This window comes from Apium graveolens, chromosome 9 (assembly GCF_009905375.1).
Source record: "Apium graveolens cultivar Ventura chromosome 9, ASM990537v1, whole genome shotgun sequence".
NCBI lineage: Eukaryota > Viridiplantae > Streptophyta > Magnoliopsida > Apiales > Apiaceae > Apium > Apium graveolens.
This window is the reverse complement of record NC_133655.1, coordinates 207,697,256-207,710,100: the sequence shown is the minus strand read 5'-3', so window position 1 is coordinate 207,710,100 and position 12,845 is coordinate 207,697,256. Positions and strand designations below refer to the sequence as shown.

Sequence of the window (12,845 nt, the reverse complement as noted above, 5' to 3'; positions counted from 1 at the left end):
AAAACCCGCATGACCAAGAAAACTACGGATTCCTTTCACAGAAATAGGTGGTGGAAGATTTTCAATGACTCTCACCTTGGCTTTATCCACCTCAAGACCCTTGCTAGAGACCTTATGCCCCAGAATAATGCCTTCACGCACCATAAAATGACATTTCTCCCAATTGAGCACCAAATTAGTTTCCACAAACCTTTTGAGCATGGCACAAAGATTATTCAAACATTCATCATACGAATGTCCAAAGACGGAGAAGTCGTCCATGAACACCTCAACATTATTCCCAATCATGTCAGAGAATATAGCCATCATACATCTCTGAAAAGTGGCCGGTGCGCCACATAACCCAAACGAAACTCTGCGAAAAGAAAACGTACCAAATGGACAAGTGAAGGTAGTATTTTCCTGATCCTCTGGTGCAATACAAATCTGATTATATCCTGAGTAGCCATCCAGAACACAATAATACTCATGACCAGCCAACCTGTCAAGCATCTGATCAATAAATGGAAGAGGGAAGTGATCCTTCCTCGTGGCCTTGTTCAACTTTCGGTAATCCATGCATACTCTCCATCCTGTAACTGTTCGAGTGGGGATGAGCTCATTCTTCTCATTTGCTACCACAGTAATACCTCCTTTCTTAGGCACACATTGTACGGGGCTCACCCAAGGACTGTTAGAAATAGGATAAATGATGCCTGCATCCAGCCATTTCAGAATTTCTTTCTTCACCACCTCCTTCATGATAGGATTCAGTCTGCGCTGTTGCTCAACAGTTGGCTTACAACCCTCCTCTAGCAGAATTTTATGCATATAATATGAAGGGCTGATCCCCTTGATGTCTGCTATGGTCCATCCAATAGCTGATTTGAATTCTCTCAAAATCCTTAAGAGCTTGTCTTCCTCACTACCTGAAAGGTCAGATGCAATAATAACAGGTAAAGTAGATGCATCACCTAAAAAAGCATACCTCAAGTGTTCAGGTAATGGCTTGAGCTCCAAGGTAAGTGCTTCCTCAATTGATGGTTTGAGCTTTCCTTCAGCATTCTTGAGGTCAGAAGTACCAAGAGATTCAAACGGCATGTCTAGCTTTCGCCTCCAGGGAGAAGCATTCAAAAATTGTAATTGCTCGTTGTCATCTTCATCATCACTGTCAAAATTCCCCACTAAGGCCTTTTCTAATGCATCAGATATTAGCATATGATCGAGTTCTGACGTAACTATAGAATAAATCACATCCACTTTTAAGCACTCCTCATCTTCTGTAGGGAATTTCATTGCTTTGAATACATTGAAGGTCACATCCTGATCCTGCACCCGCATAGTAAGTTCACCTTTCTGCACATCTATCAAGGTACGGCCAGTAGCCAAGAAAGGTCTTCCCAAGATTATGGGAATCTTCTTATCTTCCTCGAAATCCAGAATAACAAAGTCTGCAGGAAAGAAGAGCTTATCCACCTTGACTAGCACATCCTCCACTATGCCCCTTGGGTAAGTAATAGAACGATCAGCCAATTGTAGAGACATGAAGGTGAGTTTTGGATCAGGCAAATCCAACTTTTTAAAGATCGAAAATGGCATCAGATTGATGCTTGCTCCCAAATCACAAAGGCACTTGTCAAACGACAACTTGCCAATGGTGCAAGGAATGGTGAAGCTACCTGGATCTTTAAGCTTTGGAGGTAACTTTTGTTGCAGAACAGCGCTGCATTCTTCCGTTAGAGCAACGGTCTCAAGGTCATCCAGTTTCACCTTCCTTGAAAGAATACTCTTCATAAACTTCGCATAACTAGGCATTTGCTCCAGAGCCTCAGCGAAAGGTATATTGATGTGAAGTTTTTGAACACCTCCAGAAACTTACCGAACTGCTTATCCAGCTTTTGTTGTTGCAATCTCTTAGGGAAAGGTGGTGGAGGATAGAGCTGTTTCTCCCCTGTATTACCCTCAGGCAGAGTGTGTTCAACAGTAGTCTTCCTTGGTTCTGCCGCTTTCTCCTTTTGCTTAGCTTCTTCATCTCTAACTTCAGCTTCTCCTTCTTTTACCTTTTCAGCATCAGCAACTTTCCCAGACCTTAAGGTAATAGCCTTGACTTGCTCTTTAGCTTCCTTTCTGCCTAGCACTTCCGTGTCACTGGGAAGTGTTCCAGGTTGATGATTGAGCACTGTATTGGCTATTTGACCGATTTGATTTTCCAAGGTCTTGATAGAAACCGCTTGACTCTTGCATAACAGCTTAAGTTCCTCAAAATCAGCACTAGTAGGTGCTGCTGCACTTCCCTGTTGAGGATATGATTACCTTTGAGCATATTGTTGTGGTTGCTGGAATCCAGGTGGATTAAACTGTTTACTCACACCTTGCTGATATGGTGGTTGAATAACATTCTGATTATTACCCCAGCTAAAATTTGGATGATTTCTGTTGTTAGGATGATAAGTAGCTGGTATAGGCTGCTGTTGTCGCTGATAATTATTCACATACTGAACAGATTCGTTGACGAGAGAACACTGATCCGTAGCATGCGACCCTGCACAAAGCTCACAGACCATAGCTATTTGATTAACTCCATATGTAGCTAGAGAATCGACCTTCATAGACAGCGCTTGGAGCTGCGCTGCAATAGCAGTGGCTGTATCGACTTCCAGAATACCTGCTACATTCCCAGGCATCATCCTCTGAGTTGGGTTTTGATGCTCATTTGCAGCCATAGTCTCGATAAGATTATACGCCTCAGTATAGCTTTTGGCCCACAAGGTGCCTCCAGCTGCTGCATCGAGCATGGGCCGAGATTGGGCCCCCAAACCATTATAGAAACCAGTGATCACCATCCAATCGGGCATTCCATAATGTGGACACTTTCTCAACATTTCCTTGTAGCGTTCCCAAGCTTCGCACATAGATTCTGTAGGTTGCTGCGCAAACTGAGTAAGAGCACTCCTCATAGCAGCAGTCTTTGCCATCGGATAAAACTTCACCAGAAACTTTTGCGCAAGATCTTGCCAAGTAGTGATGGACCCAACTGGTTCAAAATGTAACCAGTCCTTAGCTTTGTCCCTCAGTGAGAATGGGAAAAGCCTCAGTTTGATAGCCTCATCAGTCACGCCATTATACTTGAAAGTACTGCAGATCTCGACAAAATTCCTTATGTACATGTTGGGGTCTTCAGTCGCAGCACCTCCAAAAGAAACATAATTCTGCACCATCTGAATAGTGCCCGGCTTGATTTCAAAGGTGTTAGCTTGAATAGCCGGATGAAGAATGCTTGACTGAATGTCATCAATTTTAGGCCGAGAAAAGTCCATAAGAGCTGGATCGGCCTGAACAATACGATCACCCATGATTACTGGTTCTTTCTGCTCACTTCCTGAATCCGAATCTTCAAAATCTATCTTTTCCGGAATATCAAGAATTTCGTCTGTCTCCTTAGCTGTATCTAAAGTCCTCTTGCGAGTACGAGAACGAGTTTGCATAAACGCTCACTAAAGTACCTGAAACACAACCAGAAATAAAAAGTAACTAATACGTCTTAATCACTGAGTCCTAACAACCAACGATGGTAAGTACATAAACTAAACAAATACGCCGAGTCCCCGGCAGCGGCGCCAAAAACTTGTTAGGGCGAAAACACGCGCTAATAATACACGCAAGTATACGCGTTCGCAAGTAATATAGAATACTTTCTAGTTCGTTACCACAGAGACTCAGACTAATTATTGTTCAATTAAACTCACTCACCAATGTATGATTACTTCTCAATGTTAAGACACTAACACTTAGAATTATTGACTAAATATTAACTACAATTAACTACTAAATTAATCACCTAATTAACACTTCGAATTAATAATATTAAAACACTCATGAGATCAAAATTTCATTACTACTTCCTCCAATAGTTATTGTTATTACCCTTAGCATGCAACAGTGATGATATTAATCGAATAACACAAAACTGATAAAAGCCAACTCTCATTGTACTAATACCATTCTACCAAACATCCAAAATTAAGATAGAAGTTGAATAGGCATCAATTATGTTGAGTCCCTATATGTCTACAGAAATTGACAACATAATGATTTAAGCGCAAGTTATTCCCTTTTGATTACACAGGGCGAATAAAACGGTTAGAGTTACCCACTAATCATGCACATCATACATGAACCTATGCTTGCATGGTAAGTTCTAAATCTCAAGATCCACCGTCACTTCACAAGAGATTAACACCCTATCTTATATGTTCGTGACGCACATAAGACGAATACGCACAACCAATACTAGATATCATACAATCATCACATACTAAGGTATTAAACAATTAAATAAAGAATTCCATAGCAAATCCGTTACATCCCCATGATCACGATTAGCCCATGATAGCACTTATCGTCATCATGGGTTCATATGAAAACATGATAAATAAACACAAGAAAATAATAACTAAACTAATTATATTAAACCAGAGTACGTCACAAGAGTAATTAGGTTCAAAATCAAGAAAACTAGCATCCAACGTTACAACGGAATAAGAATCACAAGAAAATATGCTTCCTCTTCGTTGTGGTGTGCTAACACGGCCTTCTTCCTTATCTCCTTCCCTCCTTGCTTAATACAACGATCCAACCTTGTAAAAACGTCTCCAAATCTACTTATATAATAGTCCCATAAAACTTAGATTACATAGAAGTTGGAAGCCAAACAGAAGTAGAAGTCTAAAATAGATTATTATTTTTCCCGACCCTGCGCGGCCGCTCAGCATAGCTGAGCGGGCGCTCAGCCTTCTGCGCGGCCGCTCAGCATAGCTGAGCGGGCACTCAGGACCCTACTGGAAAATTCCTGAGTTTGCTCCGTTTCTTCGCTGTAATCTGCCCCTTTCTTTCCTCTCGCAATGCTTAACATATGCCAAGGCTTATTCTTGATGATTACTCCTCCGAAATGCAACTTATACCCTGAAATGCACAAACACTAGAAAAATGCATCAAATACACAAAATACTTGATTTCAAGACACCAATTTAAGCCATTTTAAGACGTTCTAAGTGGTATAAAATGCCACTTATCACCCATCTCCATAAGAAACACCTGGGCCAACTTTCTCCATAAAGTCTGATAGCAGGGCTTTATTTCCAGTCATATATCCTGAACAAAATGTTTTATTTGATAATAATCATAGTACAAACTATGATATTCCTTACAAGTATAAATGGAATGCCATAAATTACCACAATGAAAACAAGGATTCTGTGGCTTATACCTAACAGACTGACTCTTAACTCCTGATTTTGAAGGTAAAGAGTTTATATTCTTATTCTTCCTGCAAAAAGAAGCCAGATGGTTAAAATTTCCACAGTTATGAAATGTTTTTCTTGGAGGATTAGGAACAGGCTTATAATTGTTACTTTTGTTCACACCTTCTTTTCCATTCCTATTTTTCCTAGGTGACTTTACCTTGTTTACATTCTTAACATCTTTCAGCTTATGCTTAAGCTGCTTCTTAGTCATTAAGCCTGTGTTAACTTCAGTTGGCTTATCCTGTTTAGGTTTGTCAGAACTTACTTTCTCCTTAACTTCTGATTTCTCAATATCAGACTTTGCAGTTACAAACTTAACAGGATTTACCTTTGGTTTTTGTTTAACAACTATAGGCTCAGTTTCTACAGTTCCCTTACTGTTCTTATCATCTCCATAACCTAAGCCCTCTTTCCAGTTTCCACCACTAAGAATATCCTGAGTTACTTTACCAGAGTTAGTCCAAGTCCTAATAATCTCTCTTTCCTATTCTAACTCAGTTTTTAGAGATTCATTCATTTTTAACACTTCATCCCTAACATAAAAAACATCATCTCTATCTTTTTGTGTTTGATGGAACATGACTAACTCTTTTTCTAAATAATCATTCCTCTTTTTATAAGCAAGATTTTCAGAAGTTAATCTTTCACATGTTAAAGTTTGATCTTTATAACTAATGAACATGGTTTTAAGATATCTTCTCAACTCAGTAATATCATCAGTATGAAAGGTATAAGTAGTTTGAGGTACCTTTAAGTCAGTAGTATCAGAACTGCTATCAGCATTTGCCATCAAGGCATAGTTTTCCTCATCCTCAGAATCTGAATCATCTAACCAGCTTTTCTTCTTTGTGACAAGAGCCTTGCCTTTGTCACTTTTCCCTTTTCTGCAATCTGAAGATATGTGGCCTTTCTCACCACAGTTGTAGCATTTAACATTTGAGTAATCTCCTCTGTCAGACTTTCCTCCTTTGCCTTCAGATTTTCTGAAACCTTTCTTTTCAGAACTTGCACCTTTCCTGAAAAACTTCTTTCCTCTTCTGAATTTCCTGTATGCAATATTTGTGAATCCTTTCACGATAAGAGCACACAGCTTCATCATCTCTTCATCAGGGTCTATCTTAGATATACTTTCAATTTCTGAGTCATCATCACTATCAGAACTTGATGACTCAGTATCAGACTTTGTGATGAGAGCCTTGCCCTTGCCTTTTTTTGAGGCAACTTCTTTGGGAATTTCCTCCTCAGCCACAAAAGCAACCGTCCTTGACTTTCTTCCATTCCTCTTGCTTCTTTGTTCCATCTCAAGTTCATGAGTTTTGAGCATCCCATAAATTTCATCAAGAGTTGTTTCGTCAAGATTACAGTTGTCTCTTATTATTGTGGCCTTCAAATCCCATCTTTCAGGAAGTGCTAACAGGAATTTATGATTTGAATCTTCAATATTATACTCTTTGTCAACTAGTGACAAATCATTCAAGAGTTTGACAAATTTGTCATATAAATCAGTTAATGACTCATCAGGCTTTGAGTCAAAGTGCTCATACTCTTGAGTGAGTATCGTCTTCCTGTTCTTCTTGATTGATTCCCTGACACCTTGTTTCCAAAGCATCCCATATATCTTTTGCAGTCTTGCATTGAATTACCCTGTTTGACATGACATTATTAGTGGCACTATGTAGCAAGTGTCTTACCTTTGCATCCTTTGCAATCGATGAGATATCTTCGGCAGTGTAATCACTTTTCTCCTTTGGTACAGACTTTGCTGGCTGACCTGCTACTTCCACAGAGAGTTTGGTTGGCATATGTGGTCCTTCATAAATCCTGTCGAGATATTCTGGGTCTGTAGCTTCCAAAAACATAGCCATCTTCACTTTCCATATGGAATACCCAGAAGGTTTCAACATGGGAACTCTTATAGTCTCATATCGACTATGGGTTATGGTTTTTGGAGGTTCTACATGAAAGGAATGTCCTAAGTCCAATCATGTATTAGGATTTAGGAATAACTTCCTGTGTAATCTGTTTTGATTTCATTGATATTAATAAAAGACTTGTTTTCTTTTTATTACGGGCTCTATCTATTTAAGTGTTTAAATAAGATATACCATAGTTTAGAGTAAAGCTTTTTATGGATTATGATAAGATCATAATAGTGAGACCTAAAAGATGATAACTCTAAACTTAAATAGTTCCTGGTCGTAGGATTACTAACTGGTAATTAATAATCCGCCGAGATCGGTACATACTATGCTTGCTTCATTATGAAGGATGTCTGTTCTCATAGACATTTGTGTGGTGACACTATAGCTAGTATGTAGGTGCTTATTATAGAATAAGTTCACTGAACATGACTCACACAGCTGAACAACTGATGGAGTTCACTCACGTGTCAGCAGTTGTTCACATAGTGATAGTTGTACAAGTATCCTTAGACTTGAGGTCAGCATAGTCATCTTGTGTACACTGAACTATGCTTTGGTTTAGTTCTTAGTCTCCAGGGACAATTATTAGGGCTCTACTGGGTATAGGAATTTGTACACGAAGATAGTGTATGATCAATAAAGGATCTACCCCTTCTAGTGAAGGAAGCGAATGTTCAAGGCTGATCCACTTATGCTAGTTCAGGAATCTCTGGCCAGAGTGAATGAAATTAGAAAGGAGTTTCTAATTTGCATAGAACTACGCATAGTAAATGGTAAGCAAGTGATTGAATTAGATAGGCTTGACACGAGATCCATGCCTTGTATTTAATCGGGACATTGTAGGGAAGAAGGAGTTTATTGTACGGTAACTATTCACTGAATACGTTCTTGGTATTCTAAGCAGTGAATTCATATTATCCAGATAGTCGCGATATGCTGAGAAGTATCCCTCACGATGTAGAATAAATGTGATTAATTAATTAATCATATTTAATAAATTAGAAAATTTATATAAATAATGATAAATTAGTTTTATTATTATTTATTTCTACTACCGGCTTAATATTGAACCTACAGGGTCACACCATAAAAAGAGAATGATTTAATGGTGGAGGAATTAATTAATAATGGCTAATAATTATTTATTTGTGAAATAAATAATTAATTGACAAATTTAATAATTGATTAAATGAGATTTAATTGATTATAAATTAATTAAGAAAAGTTCTTTAATTTTTGGAAATTAAATCAAGAGGGAGAATTATTTCTAAAGTGTTTAGAAAAAGGATTAATAATTAAAAGGTATTTTAATTATTAATGAGAATAATAAATGGGATAATAATAATAATATTTATGGGAAAATTTTAGCTGAAAATTTTGCCTATAAATATACTATTATAGACCCTATTTTTATTCGAATCCAAAAACCCAAAAGTTTTAGAAAACCAAATTCTCTCCACCTCCTCCTCCTCCTTAACGTCGTTTTCTTGGTGGATACCGGTGGAGTGCTTCACATTTGAGGAGCAGCTGCTAAGGATCTCCGAACGTTGCTATTGGATCGCATATTAAAGGTTAGTAATCGATCCCTACGTTTTTACCACGATTTATATGCTTTTATTTGGATTTTATGTGTGTAAAAGTGTTTTACCATGCCTCCGCTGCGATTAAAATCCAACACTACAATTTTGGTGGGCTTGGTTGGAGTTTTTTTTCAGACATGATTGTTTTTGGATCTTAAACTATTTGTGTGTTAACAAATGGCTCTGATACCACTTGTTAGGTCACACACACTGTAGAAGGGGTTGAATACAGTGTTTAGCACAATCAAATCGAATATAAGAACTCAAGTAACAGAAAACAGATTTTATTCAACACAATAAACTCTGTTACAATATGGAACTGTCCTCTCTCAGTGATGAACAAATTATCACGAGAGCTGCTAGAGTTACAAAGAATAATAACTTCGATAATCGTAACACTTATAGTGTAAACTCTATGCCTGTATTTATATACTACACAGTTACAAGATAAATTCTAATTGATATGGAATATAATTCTGCTTCCTAAAATATATCAACCAGTTATCTTTTCTTCCAAGTATTCTATTCTTCATAGAATTCCTTCTTCATGCATATTTATTTCTGTCTTAGTCTCGATCTTCTTTCCTTTCAATCAGCTGCCTGCCTTATCTGAAAGTCATCTTAAGTCCTGATATTATCTCCTGATAAATATCTTTTGATCACTTAAGTTCTGATAACTTAAGTTCTGATATCTTAAGTTCTGTCTTCAGTATAAGTTTTGATTTCCAGTTAAGTACTGATTTGTCCTGTTAGGTAAGATCTGAAAACTAAACACAAATCATATTACACATGACATTATCAAATATATCTAACACCCTGAACAACATTGTCCTCAACATCTTGAGGCAAGTCATCCTCTTGAGGATCAACAACTTCATCCCTAAACCTCTGCTCAATACTTCCCAAACCCATATCCAAATACCACAATTCTTCGATTATACCAAAGTCCTCCTCAATGATCACCATTTGCTCCCAAAGATTAGCATCATACTCAGCCAAGTATGTTGCTAACTCATTAGCCTCTCTATCAACGGACCTTAACTCACACTGTTAGGAAATGAATAACACATAGAGGGGGGGTGAATGTGTTTTACTATTTTTGAGCTTTTCTTGAATGTTTATGGTTGAACAAAGTAAATTGATTCTTGTAGTGAAATGTGTTCATGCAGAATTTAAACTTGCAGAAAAATAAAGAAGACAAATCTTCAAAACCAATACTAGACCGTCACTTGTCATTTCTATTTATAGAAAAGCAGATCTTCCATTTCTGGCTTAGCATATCTTTAGCATCCCGTGTTCACTTTAATCTTCCTCTGTCAGTTAATCTTTGCCATTGATCTTGCACACTCTTCAAGCTGCTTTTTGTAGACTTGTCAATCCAGCTGTTGGATTGTTTGTTGATTGTTTATCTTGAATATTAAACTGATCTGCAACCTTGTACTTTGAGACTATACATTGAGATCTCCAGTTTAGGTATATAGAACACTTGACATCTCGATAAGTAAATAGGCTTATCGAGATCTCTAGCATTCCATATTTAGATTGGCTTGTAGAGGTCTTCAGCTTGTCGAGATCTCTAGTCTTCACATCTACACTTTGACTTATCGATAAGTCTTAGTTCTCTAGTTGCTTCTTGACTTATCGATATCTCAGAGTTCCTTAGTCAAATTCACTTTGTCGATATCTCAGAGTTCTCTAGTGAATTTTGACTTATCGATATCTCTGATTTCTCTAGTGGAACTTGACTTATCGATAACTCAAAGTTCTCTACTGAATGTAGACTTGTCGATAATTCTGAGTTCTCTAGTATGGGAATGACTTCTGGATATCTCCAATCTTCAGTTTTTCAATTTGATTGTTGATATCTTCCTGAGTTCTCTAGTAGCTTTCTTGACTTCTCGATAAGCCATTATGGAGTTCTCGAATGACTTCTCTATAACATTAAATATGTGACTTTTAGAGATCTTGACTTAGAAAATTTTTCTCTAAACAGATTTATTCAACTCCAAGCTTCTTCAAATTCTTCTGAGGCATGATCTTCTTGATCTTCTTCCAGATAGAATCCTTAGGTTTGATATTATTTCAGGAAAAAGACTCCAATCTGCTCCTTTGCATTTTTACAGACTTTAAGTATTACAAGTACAAAATACAAATTAAGATAAGAATACAACTTACTTAGGGTTTACAAGATGTCTTAGTCTTGTTAAAGTACAAGCATGTCTTTTACAACAATCTCCCCCAATTTATGAGAAGATTGCTTAACACAAATTCATGTCTGTTAACAAGACTAACCCCAAGTTTAAAATGGTAAAAGATAAAATTAATACATAGAGCTTGATATAATTATAACTTGCACAACATAAGATTCACAAGGTTCAATGGTTACAAGATTCAGGTAAAGACGGTTTTTACATCTGCTTCTTTTCTAAGTTGATCCTTCAATTTGTCAAGAATTTCAAGTTCTTCTATGATAGGTGTTCCACTTAGAGCTTCTACAAGTTTTTGTCTTGCTGCCTTAGAATAACCTTGGTCCAGAAACTCTATGCAGAACATTGAAACTCCACCCGCTCTAATGTTTAGAAATCTCCCATCTTTAGAAATTTTGCTCATTCCTTTTGCTTTCAACTCTTCTGATGTTTTTATGTACATGTCTATCTCTTCATCATGCCTCCTTCTTTCTTTAGCTTCAGCCTTATCTCTTTTCTTTGTTTCCTCCTTTTCTATCAACCATTCAGCTAGAGATGATCTCCATGCCCTTGTAGCAGTATCCTTGCCTTTTAACAAACTTATCACTCTCTTAATTTCTGTAGGGGCCAAAGAATCCATTAAGCTTTTGTTAAGAAGATTGAATGCACCATCCTTAAAATAAATTCTGACTTCTCTCAAGGATACAATCCAAACTCTAACAATTTCCTCAGCTAGATATTGGAAATGGTCTTCATCTGAGGTGCACCAATTTAGAGGTAGAAAGTCAGATTCCTTAAAGCAATTACAGATGGCTCTTTCAGTGACTTCCACTTTCTTTGCAGGCTTGACTTTCTTAGACTTTCTCCCAATAGATTTGTGCTTGAATTTTAGTGAAGGTTTGGCTAAAGTTAAGGTTGTCATTTTCTTGAGATTTGTGTGGCTTGAGGTGATTGGAATTTTTAGGAAGGAGTTGGCAGTTTGTCTGTAAATAAATTTTGGCTTAGATGTTTGGGAAGGTTTGATGTTGGAGAAAGTTAATGTTGTGGGTTGAGCTGAGGTTTGAGATGGTTGTATTTGGATTTTTAGGGTTATTTGGGTTTCTGAATCATCATGAGGCTTTCTGCTCTTCCTCTCACCTCTTCTCTTCTTCTCTTCATCTTTCTTGTCATCCTCCTTCTTCTTTTCTCCACCCTTGCTACCAGCTGGCTTACTGGACTGACTCGGATTTGAGCCAGAAGGATTTTGATCACTCTTCTTCTGCTCATCATCATCCAAGTCATCATTGTTGAACTGAGTTTTGGGCAAGTTGGCTTCTGTATTTTCCAGATATCTCCTTAGTAGCTTTATCATTTCCATATCATCATTGTTCTTGTTTTTCTTAGCTTTTAAGCTAGTTCCTAGGATCATGATAAGCATCATATTGCTCATGACATATTGTTTGGGGATATTGAAATGTCTGAATTGTCCGGTGGTTGGACAGATGTATGCTATACCCTTGCTTGGCTGTATATATGCTTCAGGGAAGGCAGCTACATGAGCATCTCTCAGTGAAGTTAGTAGCCTGGTATCTTCACGAGTTATAGTTCTAACTTTGCTGATAAAGATGTCTAACTCAGATGCCCTCCTTGAGACAAGGCAATTGAGGGACACATGCATACATCTGTCTGTCCCTGAGTCATTTGTATTAACCATTATCCTCTCTTCCAGAAAGTTGTCCTTATTGACCTTGATCACTCTTATGGAATTGATTGTTTTGTCCAGGGCCTTTTTATATGTGAAGTGATTGTTGTTGAGAGAAGCTTTTAGGGCTTTAAGTAGTTCTTCAAACTCTCTGCTCAGACTAGGTCCTTCAGCAAACCTAATAAGTCTCTCCA

The 12,845-nt window shown here is 37.5% G+C and overlaps 1 non-coding gene across 1 annotated transcript; it reads left to right on the top strand.

Moving 5' to 3' along the window:
* The first annotated feature begins 2,832 nt into the window (after window positions 1-2,832).
* Window positions 2,833-2,939, top strand: LOC141688176 (small nucleolar RNA R71). The gene has a single exon (XR_012561637.1). It is a non-coding gene; the product is annotated as a small nucleolar RNA R71 (small nucleolar RNA).
* Window positions 2,940-12,845: the final 9,906 nt, after the last annotated feature.